Consider the following 10,115-nt stretch of genomic DNA (forward strand, 5'->3'; position numbering starts at 1 on the left):
AAGTAAGGTAAGGGAAGTTGGAGGAAGAGTCTCTATTTCAAAATAAGTGCTGTGTAGACGCTCACAATTTCAATTTCAAAATAAGCTCCGCAATTGACGTAGCTCAATTTGCCTAGCTTATTTTGAGTTAAGCCCTGCAGTGTGGACGCATCCTACCAGACCAGTGAACACGTACCTGAGGAGAACTGAACCCACTCTCCAGTGCAGAGACTCACCACCAGCCTCATACCCAAATACCATTCAATTAAAGTGGAACAGCTTCTATAGGTAAGAGGGAGGCCAGCACCATGTCCCCACTGCAAAGACCAGTGCACACCCATTGTAGCCATGTCAGACACCCGTCTCAAACCTGCCTTGACATCAGAAAAGGCAAGAATTGAACCCACAACACCCACAACCCAGCCGGGGGGCCAAACCCCTGCACCTCAGAAGAAGCGATGGCCAAACAGCCATAATTTAACAAGGAAGAGCTTGCACATGGCTCTGCTGCACGGTACCGCCCCAGCTCCTGGTGCTGTCTCTGCACAGCCTTTGTGAGAGCAGATTTGCACCCACTGGTGCCACAAGGCAGACCCACAGCCCGGCCACTGGATGATACATGCAGGTGTCAGCCTCCCTTCAAAGCCAAAGAACAGCAAAGAACAATTATCAAGTGATCCCTCCCAGCATCTGGCCCTTAGAGGCTTACAGACACCCAAAGCACCGGGTTGCGTTCCTGTCTTGGCTAAATAGCCATTGATGGACCCATTCACCACCAACTTACTCCTTTTTTTGACACCCCCCACTTAGCGTTTTGGTCTTCAGCCCATCCCCTGACCAACTCTTCCCCAGACTGAGTAAGCCATGCCTGAAGTGTGGCCTTTGGGGTGTGTTAATCCTACTGATTTCAGTGGGTGACCCCGAGTCTCGTATTGAGTGAAGGACCAACATGTCACCTCAGTTATTACTGTACAGACTTGTATCCTCTCCCACCTGAGTGGTCTCTTTTCCAAGGTAAAACTCAAGCAGCCTTCACCTCGTGTCACAGGGGAGAACCCTCACCACTGGGTTAAAAGCTACACAGGATGCCTCTTTCCTCTTAGCTGTTTCCTGGGACATCGGGCAAGTCCCTAACAGCCTCGAGACATCAGGCAAGTCCCTAACAGCCTCACAATAAATGGACTACTGGACTAGGGCGTGGAGGTAGCTAGGCATCTGACTCACAGCACATTCAACTTAAGAGGAACAGCTTCCATAGGCAAGAAATTAAGTACCCCAGCACTACACCAGAAATGCAGGGTCCCACACACCACGGGAGATTTAAACCCACATCTCGGGCATAGAGCCTAACCGCTGACCTATAGAGAAAGTCACAGGAAACGCCTGGCCCAAATTACATTAATTAAAGTAGGACAGTGTCAGTTAGCAAGGAGGGCACCTCACCCTCACTACATCCCCACCCCAAGCTGACTCTCCAAAGTCATTTTTTAACAAATACAGAAGGGGGATTTGGACCCATCTTCTTCACAGAGCAAGCTGTAACCTAAGCAGTGGAGAGGGAATAAGAGTGTTGCTTTGAAACCTGCATTTGATTTGATCAACTGTGCTTTGCAATAGATTTGAATGATGATGCAGCCTTCGCCCCGAGATAGGAATGCCTCCTGAAAATGTTTCACCGTGGCAAATGCTGCATTAACATCAATTGCTAGAGCAGGAATCATTGCACATTATCTACTATTCATAACATGTAAAATAGCAGACAGAATTTTTTCCCCTCAGATCATTCCATTATATACTGACAGATAATCTGATGTATTATATGGTATGAAAAAATCTTCTAGTGTCATGTGACCACAGACTTTTTGCTTTCACCAAGAGCAAAAAAATACAGGAAAATTCATAAAAATGTATCCTCTGGGGCTAAATATTTCACATACTTTCCAAAACTATGATTTTGAGTATATAGGTGCATAATCATTTGCATTTAGAAACTATTTGCCATTTTTGGTCAAAATTAGATTATGTTTCTTTGTTCTGGGGCATCTAATCTAAAAAAAGATCCATAAAATCACAAAAAGGGACATGACGACTCAAACATTACATGCTCTCAAAAAAAACAGCACAACTTCCAACATCTATCTTCACCTCAGTGGTGACCACCAGCTCTGTCTCTAACATGTGGTAGCAATGACATTTTGTCTAGCTGATAGGCTACACTAAATGAGACCTTCTTTTAAATCTGTCTGGAAGGCAACAGGAAGAGCTTGCCAGAGAAATGAGGCAGGAATGGAACAGCACGGAGGAACTGCAGATTATTCAGAGCTAAATTGGGGAAGCTTTGTCCAACACACAACTTTACTTTGCTTGACTTGGCCACTACTATTAGTCTCCCACCACAATCGTAAACACACACACAAACTCTCACATTCATAATGGTAATAGAGATGTAGCCATGTTAGTCTGATCTTGCTGAAACAAAAAACAGGACTATGCAGCACTTTAAAGACTAACAGGATGGTTTATTAGGTGATGAGCTTTCTAGGGCCAGACCCACTTCCTCAGATCAAATTGTGGAAGAAAATTGGCATGACCATCTATACAAAAGGGATACAATAAAAAAAAGTAAACACATACAAAATTGACAAATCTGATCTTAAAAAAGAAGAACACAAAACCACACATCATGAAGGGAACATTAAATGTTGCAAGGTCAAGGACTCAAAAGATAGGAAATTCCTGAATGAAGGCTTCCCGGGCAATATTAAGCAGACCTCTGGAGAGTACACTTTGGGCTCGTCTACACTGGCCCCTTTTCCGGAAGGGGCATGTAAATTTCATGAGTCGTAGTAGGGAAATGCGCGGGGGATTTAAATATCCCCCGCGGCATTTAAATAAAAATGTCCGCCGCTTTTTTCCGGCTTTTAAAAAAGCCGGAAAAGAGCGTCTACACTGGCCCCGATCCTCCGGAAAAAGCGCCCTTTTCCGGAGGCTCTTATTCCTACTTTAAAAGCCGGAAAAAAGCAGCGGACATTTTTATTTAAATGCCGCGGGGGGATATTTAAATCCCCCGCGCATTTCCCTACTACGACTCATGAAATTTACATGCCCCTTCCGGAAAAGGGGCCAGTGTAGACGTAGCCTTTATGATAGTCTTCAATTACACGATCTTATACTGTTTTTTCCCTCAGAACCCTTACCTCATTCAGGAATGGGACTGAGTGTGACTGGCACAGCTAGGGTGAAAAACGAATATTGAATAACGACCCATAGAGCGAACAGAGTACTCAGAAATGAGGAACACAGTGGCCTCTTGGGAACATTTCAGTGTAGGTGATTTGCCCAGCGTTACACAGGAATGATGTGACAGAGGCAAAAGGAAAATCCATCTTATCAGACTGGGGTTCAGCTGCCTTTATCACAAGACAATCTCTTTTCCTCCTGCAATCCCCTGCCTCATTCACTACACACGTTCCCACGTCTATGACAAATCAAACAGGATCCTAAAGGCAAGAGACTCCTTTACCACGTGCCCTGGATTCATCCATGGAGCACAGACCTACTTGTGCAAGGGTCCTGAGAGAAAAATAGGACGTGATCATGAAATGAAAGACAGTGTCATAATGCAGATACATAAGGAGGCCAAATTAAGGTTACATGGGACACCCGAATTCAAGTATTTTCTAGCTTCTGGATGTTTGACTTTGCAAAAAAGTGTCCCTTTAATGCAGGCAGAGAAATGAGTTCAAGGTCTCCTGGGTGTGGTGCCAATAGTAATTGGCACCACATCTCGGAGACCTTCAATTCATTTCACGTAAGCCACCCTCAACCCGGTCATCAGCCTTTTATTTCAGTCTCTTTAATCACTGGACCTGAGGTAAAAGGCTTTGCCCTTCCTGGATCTCTTTTAATAGCGAGGATCTAGGAACCTCCGTTTTGTCATGCGTGGATTGTTAGAGGCCCAGAGTCTTTACAATCTCCTTTAAAGCAAGGGTGGGGAACCTCTTTTGGGCCGGGGACCACTGACCTATAGAAAAGTCACCTCACTACCCTCAAGCTCCACTGCACAAGGTTGCCCACAGCCCTATGGAGCAAGGAGCCGGAGAGCTGGAGAGCCAGCACTGGCTGGCATCCCAGCAGCAGGAGCTGGGGAGGAGGCAAGCCCCGAGGCTCATGGGCCGGATCCAGGCAAGCTTTAAAATATCCCCTGGGGACCTATCAACAACTTCATTTACGGTCTGAAAAAGGCATCACATGCTTTCCATTAGTCTCTGGAGAGTTCTGAGAAACAGAAACGCTTTGTGCATTATCAAAGGCTTTAATGACTGTTCTGATCCCGCCCAGCTATGTCACAGTGACCTCCATGGTAGCAAATGAGACAATCCATTCCCCTACCGCATTACCGACGGGCAGGCACAGCCGCTGCATTGCAAAACCCCCTTACGAGCCCATAACCCACAGAGGCTGAGGTGTACTTTCCAAGGAAACAACATTTGAGAAAAAGTCAATTCGTTTCATAAAGCCAATGTGCCCAGGAAGCTCCACCTCTGCAAGGTGTTGGCATGAATTTATCGCCAGTGACACCCTCTTGTGGCAGCTTGTGAAGGAAAAAAGCAAGGGAGCCTTCTCTGCCAACATTGAACAACAGAGGAGGAAAATCCCTTCTCCCCCTCTTCTAGCCCCTGCTCCCTTGTAGCGGACAGAGCACAGCAGGAAACGTGGGTAAAGACAGCTCAGGCCCCTGCTGTGTTCTCACGCTGAAGCTGCAGCTTACAGGCAGCAGTGTAGGTATGACTATGATTAGCACAGGTGATGGAGACAGACGGGTCCCTCTCCTTCCACCAGTGTTAAACAGAAGTCAAGGTTGAAGATTAGATAAGCTTCATTAAATATTTCTAACTCATTTGGATCTATTAGACCTTTGTGGTACATACGTAGTTCCGTGTTTGACTATATAAAAAGACTGCCTCCGCCTCACCTTATTTTGAAACTGTCCTTGTAAATTAGCCTTAATCTCTTCCTGGTTCCTGGTCATACATACATCATCTGTGCTGTCATTTAGAGTAATTTTCATGTGACAAAGGGAATGTCACACAGCAATGCACCTTCACACACTTCAAAACCGCCTTCCTCGCACAAGGACATTCCATCAGAGACCCAGATCATATATCACAGAACATGCCACGCAAATACCAAGAGGACACCTGCTTCAATACAGAAACGAAACCTCTCTGAGCACATGCCCCTCACTGTCCCCTACTATCCCACACTGGAATCCATACAGGCCAATGCGACTCAGGAGGTGAACTGTCCGTCCCGTCCCGTCCCCTCCCCCGCCCTCCCCCTATCTCTGCCAACATTTTGATTGCTAAATGGGGTGCTCCCTCATGCCCCCTTAGGCACCTAGCATTGGAAGACAAGATACTGGCCTACATGGGCCTTTGATCTGACTCAGTATGATCATTCTTATGTTCTCACACTTCCTCTGAGTGGCCCTCCCAGCACCCCTTCCCCTCACAGACACCAGTCGCCTATGCATATTGGGTGTAATTAAACTATTAATTTACAATCCATACTTGATAGGAACCACCTTTCCTGACCTCTCCCCCTCCCCCATTGATCTCCCCCCCAGTCTCTCCAAGATCATCATCAGATTCAAGCTTTCAACAGAAAACACCAACTCAGAGCGGCACCAGCACCTGCCCTTATAAAAGCCAAACCTGTAGACTTATCTTGACTGCTCTGATGAGCGACACTCCCCACCACGCACCTTTCAAGATCCATAGGTCCTACACAGCACGTGTGGCGCACCTCATTCAGTGCAACAGATGCCCCGGCAATCACTATGTCGGTGAAACTAAACATCTTATGGCAGAGGTGGGCAACCTGCATGGCCCGTGGATTCCATCTGCCCCTCTCTCCCGTGCATTTCTGGCGCACTGAAGCCCCACACTTCTTACTCCTCCCCCTTCCACACAGAGCTTGAGCAGCCGTGAATCAGCTGTCTGCAGTATTCTCTCTCTAGGAGGGAGGGGAGAAGCAAGGATGGAGAGTGAATCCGCAGATTCGTGGCATCGTGGCAGTGCTGAGAGGGCGTGGGAGGAACAGGTAAGTGCAGGGCTCCAGTGGCCCAATGCAGAAAGGGGGTAGAGAGGAGGTATGTGGGCCACATGCGGGCACACTGAGCTGAAGGAGAGCCATTCATGCAGCCCACTTACTAATCATGGTTGCCCATCGCTAACTTAAGAGCAAACACTTCTCATAGAACAATCATTCCCCTCTCTGTCCTCTTCCTCAAAGGAAGCCTGCACAGCACCTGCAAGAGGTGAGCCTGGGAACTTAAACTGCTAACTGTGCTAGACACGAAGAGGTTATCTACACCTAAAAGAATGCAGTGGCAGAGCTGCTATAGTGCCTCAGAGAAGACCTACACCAACGGGAGGTTTCTCCCAGCACCATAGGTACACCACCCTCTCTAGAGGTGGTGACTAGATTTGCTGTCTGCACCCAAGGGTAGATCAGTTTAACTGCCTCACGCAGCACTGTGGCTCTTTTACACTCCTGAGTGATGTATTCTACCTACTTAATTTCCGAGTGTAGACCAGGCCTAAAAACCATGGATTTAGCATAGTAATAGAGATGTAGCCATGTTAGTCTGGTCTTGCTGAAACAAAAGACAGGACTATGCAGCACTTTACAGACTAACAAGATTGTTTATTAGGTGAAAGCTCATCACCTAATACCATGGTCACCAACCAGTAGATCGTGATCTACTGGTAGATCTTGGAGGCTCTAAGAGTAGCTCTTGAGCCCTCTCTGAACTGTGCGCCTGCGCAGTACATTTACATTAGATTTCCTCATTTGAGGAGCAACAGCACAGGTGAGGAGCTGCGAGGAATGGTGGGAATTTTTTTTTAAAGTAGCAGTATAAGGATTGGGGATAGCAAGTGATGGAAAAGAAGAGAATAGAGAGGGCGGGGCTTCAAGGAAGGGGCGGGCGGTAGATCTTGGCTTGGTCTGTCATTTAAAAAGTGATCTTGGGTGTAAAAAGGTTGGAGACCACTGACCTAATTAAAGACTAACAAGATGGTTTAAGTGCTGCATACTCCTGTCTTTTGTTTCAGCATGCATTTAGCAGACACCAGATTTGTGGTTTAACTTGACACTCTGCAACCCACTAACCACTGGCCCATTTTTGTTTTTCTTTCTGTGACTGCAGAGGTGCTCACCAGTTGAAAGGTCCCTTCAAACTGTTGTTAGCTACTTATGCTGAACAGCCTGTATTTGGCTGTCACGTGCTGTGTACATATCCCAGACCTGAAGAAAAGTTCTGTGCAGACCTAAAAGCTTGCCTCTCTCACTGACAGAAGCTAGTTTGATAAAAGATATTACTTCACGATAGAGCCAGGGGGAGGAATCTTTTTTTTGGGGGGGGGGGGGGAGAAGGGCTGCTGATCCACAGAAAAATCAGTTGGGGGCCGCACACATGTGAGAAGAGAGAGGAATCTCACTGATATGGAGAAGGAGAAAGACACTCCCCACACTCAGATCCCAGAACCTAGCAGGGCCCCGGCTAAAAGATTTTGTGTACCCTCTCCAGCCCCATGTTGGGGTGGCTGGTGGCTGGAGCACAGCACGGACTCCACAATGCTAGGTGGCAGCCCTGAGCCTTGGGGTCCAGATCCAGGCAAGCCGGGGGCTGCATCTGGCCCCCGGGCCTGAAGTTCCCCACTCCTGCTATAGAGCAATGCAATGACACAGCCTGACTCCTTTTGTGAGTGGTAACAGATATAGCTGAAGAGCACAGAACACACAAGAGCTCTCTGGCAGTGGTTTTCAACCTTTTTTTATTTGCAAACCCCTAACAAATGCCAAATGAAGGTCTGGGGCTCTTTGAAATCAATGTCTTTGTTGAGTTGAGTTCCACTTAGTAAGTGTTCAGCCTACATCTTTTGGGGATCCCTTCGGCATAGTCTTCAGACCACAGGTTGAAAACCACTGCTATGTGGTAACTGTCCCCACTGGCTGATGCCACATGTATTACTGCTTAGTCTTCACAGTGTGCACTTGATTTCTTGACTCATCCTGCAAGTTCTGCAATGCTGCAAAAGCCACTCTTGCCGCATTAAAAGCGGCAACAAACCACAGTGACGAAATGCAGCGCTGGCTTTAAGCCTGCAACAGAGACAGCCTGAAGCAGCAGTCCTAAGGCTACATCTAGACTGCACGCCTTTTTCGACAGAGGCTTTTTCGACAGTATCTTTCGAAAAAGCCTCTGTCGAAAAAGAGCGTCTAGACAACAAGAAGATTTTTCAAAAAAGCGTCTTGCTTTTTCAAAAGAAAGTGTAGACGCTCTCTTTCAAAAAAGCCGTTTTCATGCAATAGCGCCTTTTTTCGAAAGATGACTTTCGAAAAAAGGCGTTATTCCTCAGAGAATAAGGTTTACCGCCATCGACAAAACCAATTTACTGTTGACAGAATGCGGCAGTAGTCTAGACGCAGGTATAGTTTTTTCGAAAAAAGGCCACTTTATTTTTTAAAAAAACCTGTAGTCTACACACACCCACACACACCCAATGACATGCCCAATGCTCCTCTCCTCTCCCAGGCCACACTGACTGAAGCCTGAGCATAAGGATACCAACTCATTGCAGATCCATCAGGCTAGAGTGCACTAGAGTGGGTGGGGGGAGGTGACATGGAACTGCATGGTCAGGCCTCTGCTATTTTAAGTCCCTTGCAACAGCATACACAAGAATCAGCTGCCTCCTCTGTATCTAATTTAATTCTAACACATGACCTGACCACACATCCTGCTCCTAAAGCCAGCAGATCATTCTTTACAATGGAGACCAGGAAGCTGTCCCCATGTTCAGCTGAAACATAAGACATCTAGTTTTATGTTTACATGGCTTTGCCTATCCCTGTGGTATTCAGCCACTTTGCAAAGTTAAACAATTGGTGGGAAGTGACTGCCCAGGAAGGAGTGCTGCAGAAAGGAATCTGGGGGGTCATAGTGAACCACAAGATAAAAATGCACCAGCAGTGTGACAGTGTTGCAAAAAATACAAACATAATTCTGGGATGTATTAGCAGGAGTGTTGTGAGCAGGACACGAGAAGGCATTCTTCTGCTCTATTCTGTGCTGACTGGGCCTCAACTGGAGTACTGTGTGCAGTTCTGGACGCTACACTTCAGGAAAGATGTGGCCAAGGTGGAAAAAATCCAGAGAAGAGCAACAAAAATGATTAAAGGGCTAAAGAACATGACCTGTGAGGGAAGACTGAAAGAACCAGGCTTGTTTAGTCAGGAAAAAAGAAGATTGACAGGGGACATAACTTTCACATATCTAAAAGAAGAAGGAGTGTGAAAAAATCTTCTTCTTAGCCTCTGATGATAGGACAAGAAGCAAAGGGATTAAACTGCAGCAAGGGAGGGAGGTTTAAGTTGGACATTAGGAAAAACTTCCTAATTGCCAGGGTGGTGAAACACTGGAATAAATTGCCTAGGGAGGCTGTGGAATATCCATCACTAGAGATTTTTAAGAGCAGGTTAAATAAACATCTGTCAGGGTACGTCTACACTAGCCCTCTAGATCGATCTAGGGAGGCTAATGAGGGTGACCAGAATTGCAAAGCAAGCCTGGGATTTAAATATCCCGCGCTTGATTTGCATGTTCCCGGCCGGTCGCCATTTTAGAAATTGACTAGCCCGAAGTAACTGCCCGCGTCTACACGCTGTAGCGAAATGGGATTCCGAATTAAAGCCTTAAATCAAATTAGCTGGTATTCCTCCTGCAATGAGATTTACCAGCTAATTCGATTTAGGGATTTAACTCGGAATTCCGTTTCACTGCTGTGTGTAGACACAGGCAGTTACTTCGGGCTAGTCAATTTCTAAAATGGCGACAGGCCAGGAACATGAAAATCAAGCGCAGGATATTTTAATCCCAGGCTTGATTTGCAATTCTGGTCACCCTCATTAGCCTCCCTAGATCGATCTAGAGTGCTAGTGTAGACGTACCCTCAGGGAGGAGGGCAGGGGACTGGACTTGATGATCTCTCAAGGTTCCTTCCAGGTCTATGTTTTCTCCTTCTCCTAGCCAGCTCTGCACTACCAAAAGACTAAGGCACACAGAA

This window comes from Pelodiscus sinensis, chromosome 25 (genome assembly GCF_052426305.1).
Source record: "Pelodiscus sinensis isolate ZL-2025 chromosome 25, ASM5242630v1, whole genome shotgun sequence".
NCBI lineage: Eukaryota > Metazoa > Chordata > Testudines > Trionychidae > Pelodiscus > Pelodiscus sinensis.